This window comes from Lynx canadensis, chromosome A1 (assembly GCF_007474595.2).
Source record: "Lynx canadensis isolate LIC74 chromosome A1, mLynCan4.pri.v2, whole genome shotgun sequence".
Lineage (NCBI taxonomy): Eukaryota > Metazoa > Chordata > Mammalia > Carnivora > Felidae > Lynx > Lynx canadensis.
The window spans coordinates 62,494,708-62,509,670 of NC_044303.2; positions in this window are offsets into that span (position 1 = coordinate 62,494,708).

A 14,963-nucleotide genomic window follows, 5' to 3' on the forward strand; every position below is an offset into this window, starting at 1 on the left:
CACATAACATCTGATAAGGCGTTAATAATCAAAGTATATAATGACCTTATAAAACTCAACATCAAAATAAAATAAATAATTCAGATAAAAAAATAGGCAGAGGACCTGAATAGACATTTTCCCAAATAAGACATACAGATTGCAACACAGACATACTCATGTGCAGACACATGAAAAGATGTTGAACATCACTAATAATCAGGGGAGTGCAAATCTAAACCACAATGAGATATCACCCATCAGAATGGCTACAATAAAAATGCAAGAAATAAGTGTTGGTGAGGATTTGGAGAAAAAGGAACCCCCCTACACTGTTGGTGGGAATGTAAATTGGTGCCACAACTGTGGAAAACAGTATGGTGGTTCCTCAAAACATGTAAAATACAAATACCGTAAGATCCTATAATTCCACTACCGGCTATTTACCCACAGAAAACAAAACAAAAAAAACCCACTAATCGAAAAGTTATACATACCATTATGTTTCTTGCAACATTATTTACAATAGCCAAGATACAGAAGAACACAATTAACCTTTGATAGATGAATAGATCAAGAACATGTAGTACGTGTGCACACATCGAGACGGGAATATTATACAGCCATAAAAAAGAATGAGATCTTGCCATTTACGACAATATGGATGAGACTAGAGGGTATTATGCTAAGTGAGATAAGTAACAGAAAGACAAACACCACATGATTCACTTATATGTAGAATCTAAAGAAACAAAACAATAAAGCAGAAACAGACCCATAAATACAAAAAACAAACTGATGATTGCCAGATAGGAGGGGAGTAGGGAATGGGCCAGATGGGTGAAAGGGAGTGGGAGATACAGGCTTCCAGTTACATAATTAATAAATCACAGGGATAAAACATACAGTATAGGGAACATAGTCAATGGTATTGTTACTAGTGTTATACGGTGACAGATGGCAGCTACACTTGTACTGAGCATTGTACACCATATAGAGTTGTCAAATCACTATGCTGTATACATGAAAGTAATGTGTCATTGTGTATCAACTATACTTCTATCAAAAATAAGGAAAAGAAATAAAAGTATTATCAATTTAAATATTATGGATTTCATGTTTGTATTAAATGAATAAAATGAAAAACTTTCCATATTTTAAAATACGTCATTTATTTAGTTCCTTCTCATTTCTATTGGTAGCTTGATATATCTTGTCCACAAATTGCCCTTCCTAAATTGACTGATTCCATTATGCCACCTAACTGATCTTCAAACAACCTAAGCATCGTCTTTGAGACTTTTGTGTCTGTCACTTCCCAAATCCAATATTTCAACACATCCTATGAAGACTATTGTCAATGTTTAACCTGAGCCAACAACTTTCTCCTTCTTTATTTCCTTGACCATAATTAAATCCCCTCTTTCTCACTTTGGCTTCTGATACAGTTTAATTATTTGCACATAGGCTACCCATAACAGTTTTACAAGGCAGCCAAGGGATATATAAAATATTAATCAAATCATGCCATTTATTCTACAATAATAATTCTCTAAATATTTTTCATGGAATACTATTCCCTTGAGATTTCTGTGAATAAAGCTGCCCCGTATTCAGGTAAATATAAAATCTCTTCACTTCACATTACCTATTCAAAATGTATGTCCCAATTTTTTAAACTAAGTTATTCTGCCTTAAATATTTTTTTCTATCTTTTTCAATAGAAATGGTAAATGATTTTAGGAAATACTGCCCATCTGTTCAGTCATCTTCTCTAGAGATTTTTTAAGTTATGGAAATACAGAAAACTGGTATAATAAAGCATGGTGCTTCTGTGCATTTATATGTGTTCATCAAAGTATATACATATGTATAGGTGTATATATAAATATATTTCCTTCAACATTAGTTTAAATAAATGAGGAATATTTTATTCTATTTTGAAATATGTAAAGTATCAGTACATCTTACAAAATATTTCATTAACCATGTTTTGCATCTATCTTTTGTTGTGTTCGATATAGAGTACCAGTTAGGATTGATAAAATTTACTTAAATCATATATTTTCATGTTTAAAAATCTTGGTTCCCTTACATTTTAATTAACTTGCAAGACAACATAAATTATCATTACAAAGTAGAAAGTTTAACCTGCAATGTATCTGAAATGGTATTAATATGATTTTAACTTATACTGTTAAGTACATTAACAAACATAACTATTATTGCTGTAAATAAATAATTGTAATGCCGATGTACAGCAATGACATTCATGAACCAGAGGATAATGAATAGCAGCAATTCATTTGTTCAATTAACAATTATTAAGCCCTTATTTGAATATCACATTCTATCCAAAGTTCTTGGATTGCATATCTACTATTACCAATGATTATAATCTGTAAATATAATGACTATTAGGTAGTATGTTAATGGAAGACAGGAATCATTTTGAAGAAAGGGATTTTAATACAGTGAATCAATTACTGTCTTGGAGAAATGTTAATTGAGGGTCTAAAAAGATATATTAAAAAAGTAGAAATTGCTAGAGCCATGATCGTACTCAGACTGCCCATCCTCATTGGCCACTGCTATTGTCATTGCTACTTGTATGGTCATTAAGTACAGTACGTTTTTTTTTTTTTTTCTGAAAATGATTTTTCATAGCCTCTTGCCCTCTGTTCTACCATAGCACTTACCCTTGAAAGAACATAGGATATTGAATCTCAGAAATGTAGTTTGTAGTCATCCTGCTTCAGAGTTACAGAAAAATATATCGTAGTGCAGGTATGGAGCTAAGAGGCACCTGGAGACTTCCCACATGGTAGTGAAAATAATACTGACAACTTTTTCTTGGGAATTTAATATACCTTTAAGCTGACTGCTAGAAATCTTAGCACATACTATGAATGTTTCATCCTGTGCTTCTGTTTACGTAACCACAGAATTACTCTTCCATTAAGTATAAGCTGTACAAAACTAGACTAATTACATTACATATGTTGTCTATTTGATTACCATAACAAATGCAAGGAAGGAATAATCTTCTCCAAATCACCTAATCTCTCCTAGTTTTTATTCTCCCACTTGTATTTCAAATACAAAATTATTCATATTGGAAATTAGAGAACTGTACTGGGAAAAACTTAGCATTACATTAGCTTCTAGCATATACCCTACTCTCACAGTGTGGCAGGAATAACAGTGCAATCCCTTAGATGTGCATTCTTTTCATTAAGTGTAGGACAATCCCCCAAAGTAGGCATGATAAAGTTAACAGCTGACCCAAACCCATGCAACTATTTAGGAAGAGAGTCAGTGTTTGTACCCTAATTCAAACCAAGAGATCATGTCCATTAAATACCATATCATATTGTCTCTGTACCTGGTCAATGCACAGACACAGAGCCTAACAGTTTTCTTAGTTACTTTTCGTTATACCTAGATCTTAGCTGATTCTTTCTTTCCACTTAAGAGTGTTCATACCCCTGCCATTTAATTGTGTCTGACCTGAAGTATCATATACCTTCACCCTATTATTTGCTTCTACTTAGTCTCCTTTATGCAGTCTGTTTGTAAGTGTGTTTTCACATCATATATTATTCTTTTATTATATTTTATGTATCATAGGTAATACCAATTTTCAAAAAAATAGAAATTAATTCTACATGTATTCTTTGAGAATAAAATCTGTGTGTATTAAATGACTATTTTTTAAATATTTTTATTTATTTTTGAGAGAGAGAGAGACAGAGCACAAGTGTGGGAGGGACAGAGAGAGAGGGAGACACAGAATCTAAAGCGGGCTCCAGGCTCTGAGCTGTCAGCACTGAGCCTGATGCGGGGCTTGAACCCATGAACCGTGAGATCATGACCTGAGCCGAAGTCAGACGCTTAACCAAGACACCCAGGTGCCCCGACAATTTAAAACAAAGTACAGGGGCACCTGGGTGACACAGTCGGTTGAGCATCCGACTCTTGATTTCAGCTCAGATCAGGATCCCAGCGTCATGGGATCAAACCTTGCGGCAGGCTCTGTGCTGAGCATGGAACCTGCTTGGGATTCTCTCTTTCTCTCTCTCTCTCTCTCTCTTCCCCCCTGCTCTGCCCCCCCTCAGCCCGCTCATGTGTGCACACACTTGTTCTCTCTCTAAAAAATAACTAATTAATTAATTAATTAAAATAAATAAATAGATGAAACAAAGTACAGTGGTACCCCCTTTTCTTCAGGGGATCTGTTCCAAGATCCCTCCAGTGAATACCTGAGACCATAGATAATACCAAACCCTAAATATACTGTTTTTTCCTGTGCATATGTATCTATGATAAAGTTTAATATATAAATTAGGCACAGTAAGGGATTAACAATGTTAACTGTTAATAAAATATAATAATTATAACAATATACTATAATAAAAGTTATGTGATTGCAATCTTTCTTTCTCAGAATACCTTATCGTACTGTATTCAGCCTTTTTCTTCTTGTGATTATATGAATGATAAAATTTTAGATAATGAGATGAAGTGAGGTGAATGACACAGCCACTGTGACCCAGCATGAGACTACTATTGACCTGACCATATGTCAGAAAGCATATCATCTGCTTTTGTACATGGGTAACTGAAACCGTGGAAGGTGAAACCTCAGAGGAAGGTGAACTACTATAGTGAATAAACAGACCTGATAAAAGAAAAAAAATAAAAAGAGAATACACATGTTGAGCAGAGTACCAAGCACCAGTACCAACCCCAGGAGAGGCCTAAACACTTTCTGTCTACTGTATCTTGGTATGGGAGTCACCAAAGAGAACATAATACAGTTAGGCATTGGTAGAACATTGGATAGAACACTGCTTTACTCAGAGAAGAGACAGAGCAAGATGAGTTTCAATAATAGGTGTTGGTCCCCCATAACTAGGGAGTCTCTCCCCGCAGACCACATAGGGAAATTCATCTATTCACATGCTTCATATTATGCCACGGTGGAAAGATCCCATCCTCTCCTCACAGGACAGATGCTACAGTGGGGTTGGGTGGGTACCATATGACACACATGCTTCAAACAGAGACAAAGAGCATTCATTGAGACTGAAACAGGAAAAGTACTCCCACACAAGGTGATAAGCTCGGCACAGGCTGTGCGGGCCTTTCATCTCTTGGTAAGGAAATGTTCCAGGCTCAAGACCAACTCTAATGCTGCCCAGTGGGTGTCAAAAGACTGCATGCATGAGTCTGTCTTTCCCAACATTATAAAACCTTAATTTTAACAAATATAAATTATATGTTCTTTAGAATAGTATTAACTTTGCCATAAATCATTACATGTTGAAAAAGGAAACTAATTTTTTTTTCTTAATTCCAGACTACATCGTTTTCCTCAGTCTTTTTTTCTAGTTTTGTGTATTTTTTCTTTCAGTGCCAAAAGTGAAAAAAAAATATTTTTTTTTTCAAATTCAAAGGCAGGTTTCTAAACATTTATAGGGAGCTGGTTTCCTTTTTCTTTTGATTCAACAAAATGTAGAAAGCTTCTATCAGAGAAATCAAAGTGTCTCAGGTAACTAATACATTTTTTTCTTTTTTTTGTTTTTGTCTGCATGGTAAGCATTTTCTTGAATCAACTTTAGATGTTAGCAACAAAGCTCTTTCATTTTCCGGAAAAATAAAATTGAAAATGGCCATCTGTTCAATCTTCTGTTATCAGAGTTGTCCCCTACTTGTGTATCTCTAGTATAGTTTCAGAAGTGCAGGGGAAAAAGGTGATTAATATAAAAATGTGTTTGTGGGTACAACTTGTAACAGTTTAGAAAGACATAAAATAATAATCATCAGTTAGGTTAAATTTTAGTTTAAACAGCTTTTACAGTAATTTACATTCCTAACCTTCAATAAACATTTAAAAAAAGAGGATTCATTTTAATATCAGTTACCATCATCTACAACATACTTCCTTTTACCATTCAGCCCTCATAAAAATGAGAAATAATAGGATTTATAAATAACTTTTCAATAACTCAGAACCTTCATGAGTATAGCTGAGATTACAAAAGATAACATGTGGGTTGCAATTTTTTTTTTGTCCTATAATTTTGGTACATATATAAAAATTAAATAGCAGGCGCCTGGATGGCTCAGTAGGTTGGGCATCTGACTTTGGCTCAGGTCATGATCTTGCTGTTCATGAGTTCAGCCCCCTATTGGGCTCTGTGCTGATACCTTGGAGACTGGAGTCTACTTCAAGTTTTGTTCCTCCCTCTCTCTGCCCCTCCCCCGTTCACAACCTGCCTCTCTCTCTCTCTCTCAAAAATAAATAAACACTTAAAAAATTTTAAAAAGTAACAAAAAGTTAATTTTGACTTTTCTAATATACAAACACATATATTCTATAATATAATGAAAAGGAAATCTTAAAGGTTGTTTCAATGTAAAATAAATTAAAGCAGCATAAAAATCACATTAATTGCCCTCATAGTTACATATGAGAATGAGCAGAAAAACTGATTAGAAGGAAATTAAGATAATTATTTTAATGTGGTTGTTTTGTATGGTAGATTTAGAATATGAAATAATTTCTTATTTGTTATGATGCATATAATAAGCATCAATCTATTAAAATATTTGAGATATCAGCATGACTCATTTCCCTAAAGATGAATGAGCTCTTTAAGGTGGCTCAGTTGGTTAAGCATCTAACTTCAGTTCAGATCATAATCTCACAGTTTCTGGGTTTGGGCCCCACATCTGGCTCTGTACTGCCAGTGCAGAGCCTGCTTGGGATTCTCTCTGTCCCTCTCTTTCTGTCCCTTCCCCTGAACATGTACTCTCTCTCCCTCTCTCTCTCTTTCTCTCTCTCTCTCTCTTTCAAAATAAATAAACTTAAAAAAAAACAATATGTGGGGGCACTGGGTGGCTCAGTTGGTTGAGCATCTGACTTTTAATTTTGGCTCAGGTCACATTCTTGCAGTTCAAAGCCCTCATCGGGCTCTGCACTGGCAGTGTGGAGTCTACTTAGGCTTCTTCCCTCTGCCCCTCCCCTGCTCGTGTCCACGTTCTCTCTCTCTAAAAATAAGTAAATACACCTTAAAAAAATTAAAAAAAGTAAAAAGGATGTGTACATTTTTGAGAATGTACCAAAGATTTAACAGCAGACTAACTGGTTGTAATGTTATAAAAATGTAGAAAAAAAAAAAAAAAAAAAAAGACTAGCCTGAATTTCTCCATCAATTTCTCATATATTTATCTAACAAGGATTCTTTCTGGGAATATTGATTGTGTCTTGATCCAGAATTTTAAAAGAGTGATAAAAATCACCTCTGTAAGATGTCACTAAATCAATCATCCATCATGGGATGGATGGTTGGGAAGAGTTACAATAAACTGAATCTAAAACTTTATCTCCTGCTACTGCTTAAAACATATATGTGTAAGTGGGTCACATTTTCTTTGGGCGTAAATTATTGGTACATCACTGAGCATTCTCCAAATGGCACATGTGTTGCTTAAATGGCAATCATTTATAGATTTTTTTTTGGTCTAGTCAGCTTTACTTAGCACACCATGTGATCTATTCTTTGAATTTGTGTGAACAGTCACAGAGTTTCATAATATCCAATGATGATTCTAATGGAAAGCAATTAAAATTATTGCCCTGTTTGTATGTACTTTCAAATGTCACTATCAATTTTTAATGGATTTGTGTATATCTTGTCATTTATTTGTAATATGTTAGCAGAATTTGTTTTTACTTTTTGTTATCACATATTTTCCTTGGAGAAGGAAATAGCATTTTTATTTTATATATATATATCCATTTGCTGCTAGCATGCTTAGTGATTCTTTGCAACAAAAGAGAAACTTTAATTCTTGAGTTTCATTTTTGTGTATTCAGATTTTATTTATGGTACATTAATCATAAATAATCTAAACTGTAAAACCTTTGTTTGTTTTTTTAACAAGAATTTTTTGGGTAAATTTTCAAAAAATTCTATTGAGAAATTCTAAATTTTATTCATTTTCTCTATCAGAATGGTTATTTTCCATAAAACATATATTTTCATTTATCTCAATTCTTCTGTTAACATGAAATTTCTAGGGGTATTTAGATTTATTATATTTATTTATTTGCTATAAAATCTTCACTAAAAACTTTATATTTAAGGTTTACTACAAGGTATGCTTACATTCTCTGAATAATTCCTAAAATTTTATGATTATCTACTCTCTGTTCAAGTGGAAAATGGACTCTTCAATAGAACAGGTTACATGTTATGTCATTCTTACCTTCAGGTTAATCATATGATGGAGAGCTATTTTTTTATGGAATCCAGTGTCAGGAAGTCTCATTTCATATAGATATATGCTGAGAGTCCAACTCGGCCCTTCTGATTCCTGAAGACACTGTGCCACGTTGCCTTCTTGCGAATGGTCTCCCAGCACATAGCATATCATTTGAAAAATATGCCCGTTTTTTGCATGAAATTTTATTAAATTTCATTATGGGCATATACCCCTCACATATAGCACTCTTATCATCAAAAGGCTGTTATAGTTTAGGAATGACATTGACTGCTTTCTATTGATTTTCTTTTCAAATGTGCACACTGAGCTATAGAGATTACAGAAGGTATTAGAGAGAGTACAAGCATTTATCATAGTAATAAAAGATCGAAAATGCTATAGTCTCATTGTATAACTCTAAGCCCAAGGTCTCCTCTTAAGTTTGGCATCATATGAGATATGGATACATAAATTCTACAAATCAGGCATTCTTTCATCACAGGAAGACCCTTGTTTGTCTTTCCCTATTAATCTTGTCCCACTTACTTTCTAACTTCTAGGAATGACATGGCACCCATGTTTATTTTAAGGTGCTATTATTTCATTCCTTCTCTAGAGAATTCATCCTCTCCTTCTGTCAGAAGGCATTTAAGAATGAAGGAGAGTGCTATTAGACTCCATTTTAAACCAGAAACCTTTTGTAATTTTTGAAATAATCTGTTTTCTTTTCTTAGTCTTAGGTGATACATAATATAAATGGAAAACTCAATTTAAGGGAAGATTGCTACTCACTGATGTGAGTGAATGCTCAAGTGATTGCTACTCACTTTTCAGTGATAAAAATACAGCTATATTTATAGCAAAAGAAACCAAACCAAACAAACAAACAAACAAAAAACCACAACAGGTTATTGTGTGGGATGGAGGCTGGGGCAGATGCTACAGATCATGATGGAATGACCATGGTGGTAGTATGGAGGTGATGAGCAGTGTGGACTGTGATCTTTTTAAAGGTAGAACAGGACTTGCTAATAGTCTGCATAAGTATCTAAAAATCTCTTTAAGATCCTGCTTTTAGTTATTTTGGCTATATACCCAGAAATGACATTGATGGGCATTATGGTAATCTTAGTTTTAACTTTCTTAAGAACCACCATATGCTTTCCATAATAGCTGTACCATTTTACATTCTCATTAAATGTGCACAAGGTTTCCCTGAGATGCAATCTTGAATGTTTGCCATGATGGCAAGGATGAATGAAGCAAAGCAGTGAATCAGTGATATAGGAGATAAAATTATGGAAAATGACGAAGCTGAAAAGAAGAGGGATACAAAGGCCAAAGATCATGATACAAGACTTAGAGAATTCAGAGACTTATTAAAGAGGAATAACATTCATATAATAGGAGTTCCAGAAGATGAAGAGAGAAAAAAAAGGCAGAAGGTTTATGTGAGCAAATTACAGTTGAAAACTTCCCTAATCTGACGAAGGAGACAAGACATCAGAATCCATGAAGCACAGAGAGCTCCCATTAATTTCAACAAAAGCCAACCATTCCAAGGTATATCATATTCAAATTCACAAAATACACAGACAAGGAAAGAGTTGTGAAAGCAGCAAAGGAAAAAAGTCTTTAACCTTCACGGGAAGACAGATCAGGTTCAAGCATAATTGTCCACAAAACTTGGCAGGTCAGAAAAGAGTGGCAGTATATATTCAACATGCTGAATGGTAAAAATATGCAGCCAAGAATTCTTTATCCAGCAAGGCTGTCCTTCAAAATAGAAGGAGAGATAGAGTTTCCCACACAAACAGAAACTGAAGGAGTTTGTGACCATTAAACCACCCTTCAAGAAATTTTAAGGGGGATTCTTTGGAGGGAAAACAAACAAACAAACAAACAAACAGAAAAAGACCAAAGGCAGCAAAGACTAAAAGGGTCCAGAGAACATTACCAGAAACACTAATTTTACAGCCAACACAATGGCACTAAATTCATATCTTTCAATAATCACTCTGAATGTAAATACACCAAATGCTCTAATCTAAAGCCACAGGGTATCAGAATGAATAAAGGAAGAAGATCCATCCATATTCTGCCTAAAGATACTGTAGATTGAAAGTGGGGAGATGGAGAAACATTTATCATGCTAATGGGTATTAAAAGAAAGCCAAAGTAGTCATACTTACATCAGATAAGCTAGACTTTAAAACAAAGACTGTAACAAGAGATGAAGGAAGGCATTATATCATAATGTCTACCCATCAAGATCTAATAATTGTAAATATTTGTGCCTCCAACTTGGAGATACCCCAATACATAAACTAATTAATTTACTATTAATAAAATTAATTATTAATTTATTATTACTTAAATTAATTAAAATTAAATTAAAAAGAAATATAAAGGAACTCATTGATAATAATACCATAATAGTAGTATTAACATCATACTTACAGCATTGGACAGATCATCTAAACAGAAACTCCACAAGGAAACAATGGCTTTTAATAACACTGGGCCAGATGGTCTTAACGATATATTCAGAACATTTCACCCTAAAGCAGCAGAATATACATTCTTCTCGAGTACACAAGAAAATTCTCCAGAATATGTGATTTATGTGACTGGGTCACAAATCAGCCCTCAACACGTACAAAAAGACTGAGATCATACCATGCATATTTTCACATCCCAATGCTATGAAACTTGAAGTCAACCACAAGAAAAATTTTGGAAAATCCTCAAATACATGGAGGCTAAAGAACATCCTACTAAAGAATGAATGGGTTAAATCGGAATTTAAAGAAAAAATTTAGAAATACATGGAAGCTAATAAAAATGAAAATGAAACCGCCCAAATATTTTGGAATGCAGCAAAGGCAGTCATATATTGCAATTCAGGTCTATGTCAAAGGGCAAGAAAGGTCTCAAATACACAGTCTAACCTTACACCGAAAGAAGCAAGAAAACAAACAGCAAATAAAGCCTAAATCCAGCAGAAGAAGGGAAATAATCAAGATTAGAGCAGAAATAGATATAGAAACAAACAACAACAACAACAACAAAGCCCCCAAAACCAGAACAGATTAACGAAACTAAGAGCTCTTTCTTTGAAAGAATAAATAAAATTGATCAACCCCTAGCCACATTTATCAAAAAGAAAACAGAAAGGACTCAAATAGATAAAATCACAAATGAAAGAGATCACAGCCAACACCACAGAAATACAAACAATTGTAAGAGAATTCTGTGAAAAATTATATGCCAACAAACTGGGCAATCTGGAAGAAATGGACAAATTCTTAGAAACTTATATACTACCAAAACTGAAACAGGAAGAAATAGAAAATTTGAACAGACACATAATCTGTAAAGAAATTGAATCAGTAATTAAGTCTCCCAAGAAACAAGAGTGCTGGACCAGATGGCCTCCCAGGGGAATTCTACCAGACATTTAAAGAAAAGTTAATACCTATTCTTCTGACACTGTTCCAATAAATAGAAATGGAAGGAAATTCATTCTATGAAGCCATCAATACCTTGATTACAAAACCAGAAAAAGACCCCACTAAAAAGGAAAATTACAGGCCAAATCTCTGATGAACATAGATGCAAAAATTCTCAACAAGATACTAGTATAGTAAGTATGGTTCCTTTATTTCTCTGAAGATACTTATAATAGCTGCTTTGAGATCTTTCCCAGCTAAGTATGACATCTAATTCCTCGTAAAGGCAGTTTCTATTGTATTTCCTGTATATAAATCACAATTATCTGTTTTCTTCATTTCTTACTATTTCTTTTAACTAGATACTTTAGATAGTATATTGCAGCAAATCTGGATACTCACCTCCTTTTCTAGCACTGATTGTTGTGTGTTTCTTTATTGACTTAGTTGCACTTTTAAAAATAAATTATGTGTCTACTACAGTGTCCAGCCCCTGAGTTCACTCCTCAGATAGCGCAATCTTGGGCATGAGCTCTGTCATTCTGGAATGAGAATGGTTTAACTGAGCTCCTTTTGATCATTTCTTTCCCTGATCTGTTACGTTGTCTTTGTCTGCTTCTGGTCATATCACACTTAGTTGTTAGCTTTCTTGCTGGCTGGTAATTTCTGGCTGATTTCCCTGTTATTTTTGACAGTTCCTTGAGGCATAAATTAATCTATATTAATTCAATTAAATTTGACTCCTTTATAGGGATGGTTTTTGTTGCTGAGCTCTCTATTCTTATGGCCTCACTCTCCCTCTGGATATATCTCTGAACCACTACTACAGAGATTATCTTGGATTTAAACCATTGTTCATAAACAAAGTGCTAGGTAGGAATTGTATCCTTCTACCTGGCTTACCTCTCCTGACATGGAACCTCTATCCTAAAAGCACACTAAGGTACAGACAGACAATTGAGAATAAATTTTTGCTGTCATAGGCATAAAACCAACACGTATGAGCCATGGATGGGTTGATGAAGGTAGCTCTTAACCTCTTGCCCACACTCACTTGGAATTTAGACTTTGTAACACAAAACTTGTGGAAGATGAGAAATGCTGGAAGGAATCTTCTCCTGAGAAATTCTGTATACCCTTGTCTGAAGCTAAGAAGAAGATACATCTTTTTTTCTTTTTAACAGAACTTTTTATTTTTAACTTGTAAAATTTCAATTCCAGTATAATTAACAGTGTTATATTAGTGTCACGTGTACACTATAGTGATTCAACAAATCTATACATTGTTCAGTGCTCATCATGGTAAGTGTACCCTTTCTGAATCCCCTTCACCTATTTCACCCATACCTTCCTACCTCCCTTCTGGTGACCATCAGTTTGCTATCTATAGCTTAAGAGTCTGCTTTTTTGTTTGTCTCTTTTTTTCTTTGTTCATTTGTTTTGTTTCTTAGAATCCATATGAGTGAAATCATACGGTATTTGAGAAGACACATCTTAACCACACTTAACCAGAGTGGAATGAGGATTGGTTTATTCAAGATCACCCCTATTTGTCCATATAAGAGATATTCATAAAAATCTTAATGTTTCCATTTATAGCTTGTAAAATTATTTTTACATTGGTAATTTGAGAAATTACATTTATAAATTTATATTACACATTTAATAATGATAACAATAATTTAAAATAACAGTATAAAATGTTTCTAAGTTCTACGTCTGAAACTAATATTATACGACATGTTAACTAACTGGAATTTAAATAAAAACTTGGAAAAAAAACAAAGAAAATCCTTATATAGTGCTTAAAACTTGGAAGACATAGATCTATAACTCCCAATTTATTAGTACATTTCACCCTCACAACAATTCTATGACATAGGAATTATTATTATCTTTAATTTACATTAAAAAGCACTGAGGTAAGGAATTCAAGTAACTTACTGACAGCCATGTATACTAAGTCAGCAGGGATTTTATACCTGCAGTCTGTCTCCAGATCAGGTGATATTGATCACTACAATGTTACTTCTGGAATAATAAATACTTAATGAGCATTTGCTCTATGCCAAGTACTGTTCTAAGCACCTTACTTGTATTACTTCATTTCACCAGCAGAACACTTCCAGAAGCTAGGTACAGTTTTTACCTTCAAATAGAGATAATAAAAAATTTCTCAGCATACATTTTTTTTCACCAAAATGAAAATCTTTAACTCTAATTTTATTTCATTATTTTTGCATTAAATGAAACCACTATGCTCTGGGTTAAACTTTCATATCCAAAAGGCCTGGGGGAGGACTGAAGTAAACAAAGAAGGGACTTGTGCTAGATAAGTCTAGAGAAGTAGTTGTGATCTAGAAGGTCTGGGTCTTTATAACATAAACCTTTATTTTAAGTGTAAACAAGCAGCAGACATTGATGGCATGATCTGATTGGTTTCCACCCCACCAAATAATAAAAGCAAAAACAGAGCAAAACAAAAAAAAAAAAAAAACACCATGACTGCATCATGAAGAATGATTGTGACATACATTGTACAAATATAGAGATCATTTTGATGCCTATTACAAAATCCAGGGAAAAGTATGATAGAAATTCAAAGATTTCTTCAAAGGGACACAGAGCAGGAGACTGATTCAAGAAAAAGTAAAGGCATTACGTTTTAGTAAAGGGTTAGATCTGGAAGTATCTAGGATAAGGGAGAATAAAGTGTGAAGGACTGTGGTACCTAAAACATTACAGATGGTTTTTTCCATTCCTAAGTCAGAAAACAATAGAAGTGGCACTGGTTTGAAGGGAAATTCAAAAAATCATTCAAAGCATTTGGTACATACTAGACATCAATAGAAATTAATTCCATTTCATAACCTCACATAAGTTTTTTCTTACACAGTGTTGTTTAAAGGAAGAGAAAAACAGATATTTCTTCTCAAAGTCTTAAAAGAAATTCTAACTTATGGAACAGAAAAAACCAATTTCATAGGTTTTCATAAAATGTACCATAAAGAAGATTTATGCCACCTAAATGTTTTACTTTATTCTTCAGAACTCTTTGTTTCATAAACAAAATGTCTTATGACAACAAAAACATTTTCAGTATATTCAAGTCTTCCACTTCATGCTGTCTGTTGTATTATGGCTTACATACAAAGTATAACATATTCTACTCAGAGACATTCTTGACATTTCCAGGATTTATTGTTCACAAAGCATTTCATCAAAATATTTCTACTTTAATTTACCATTCTTTTCCAA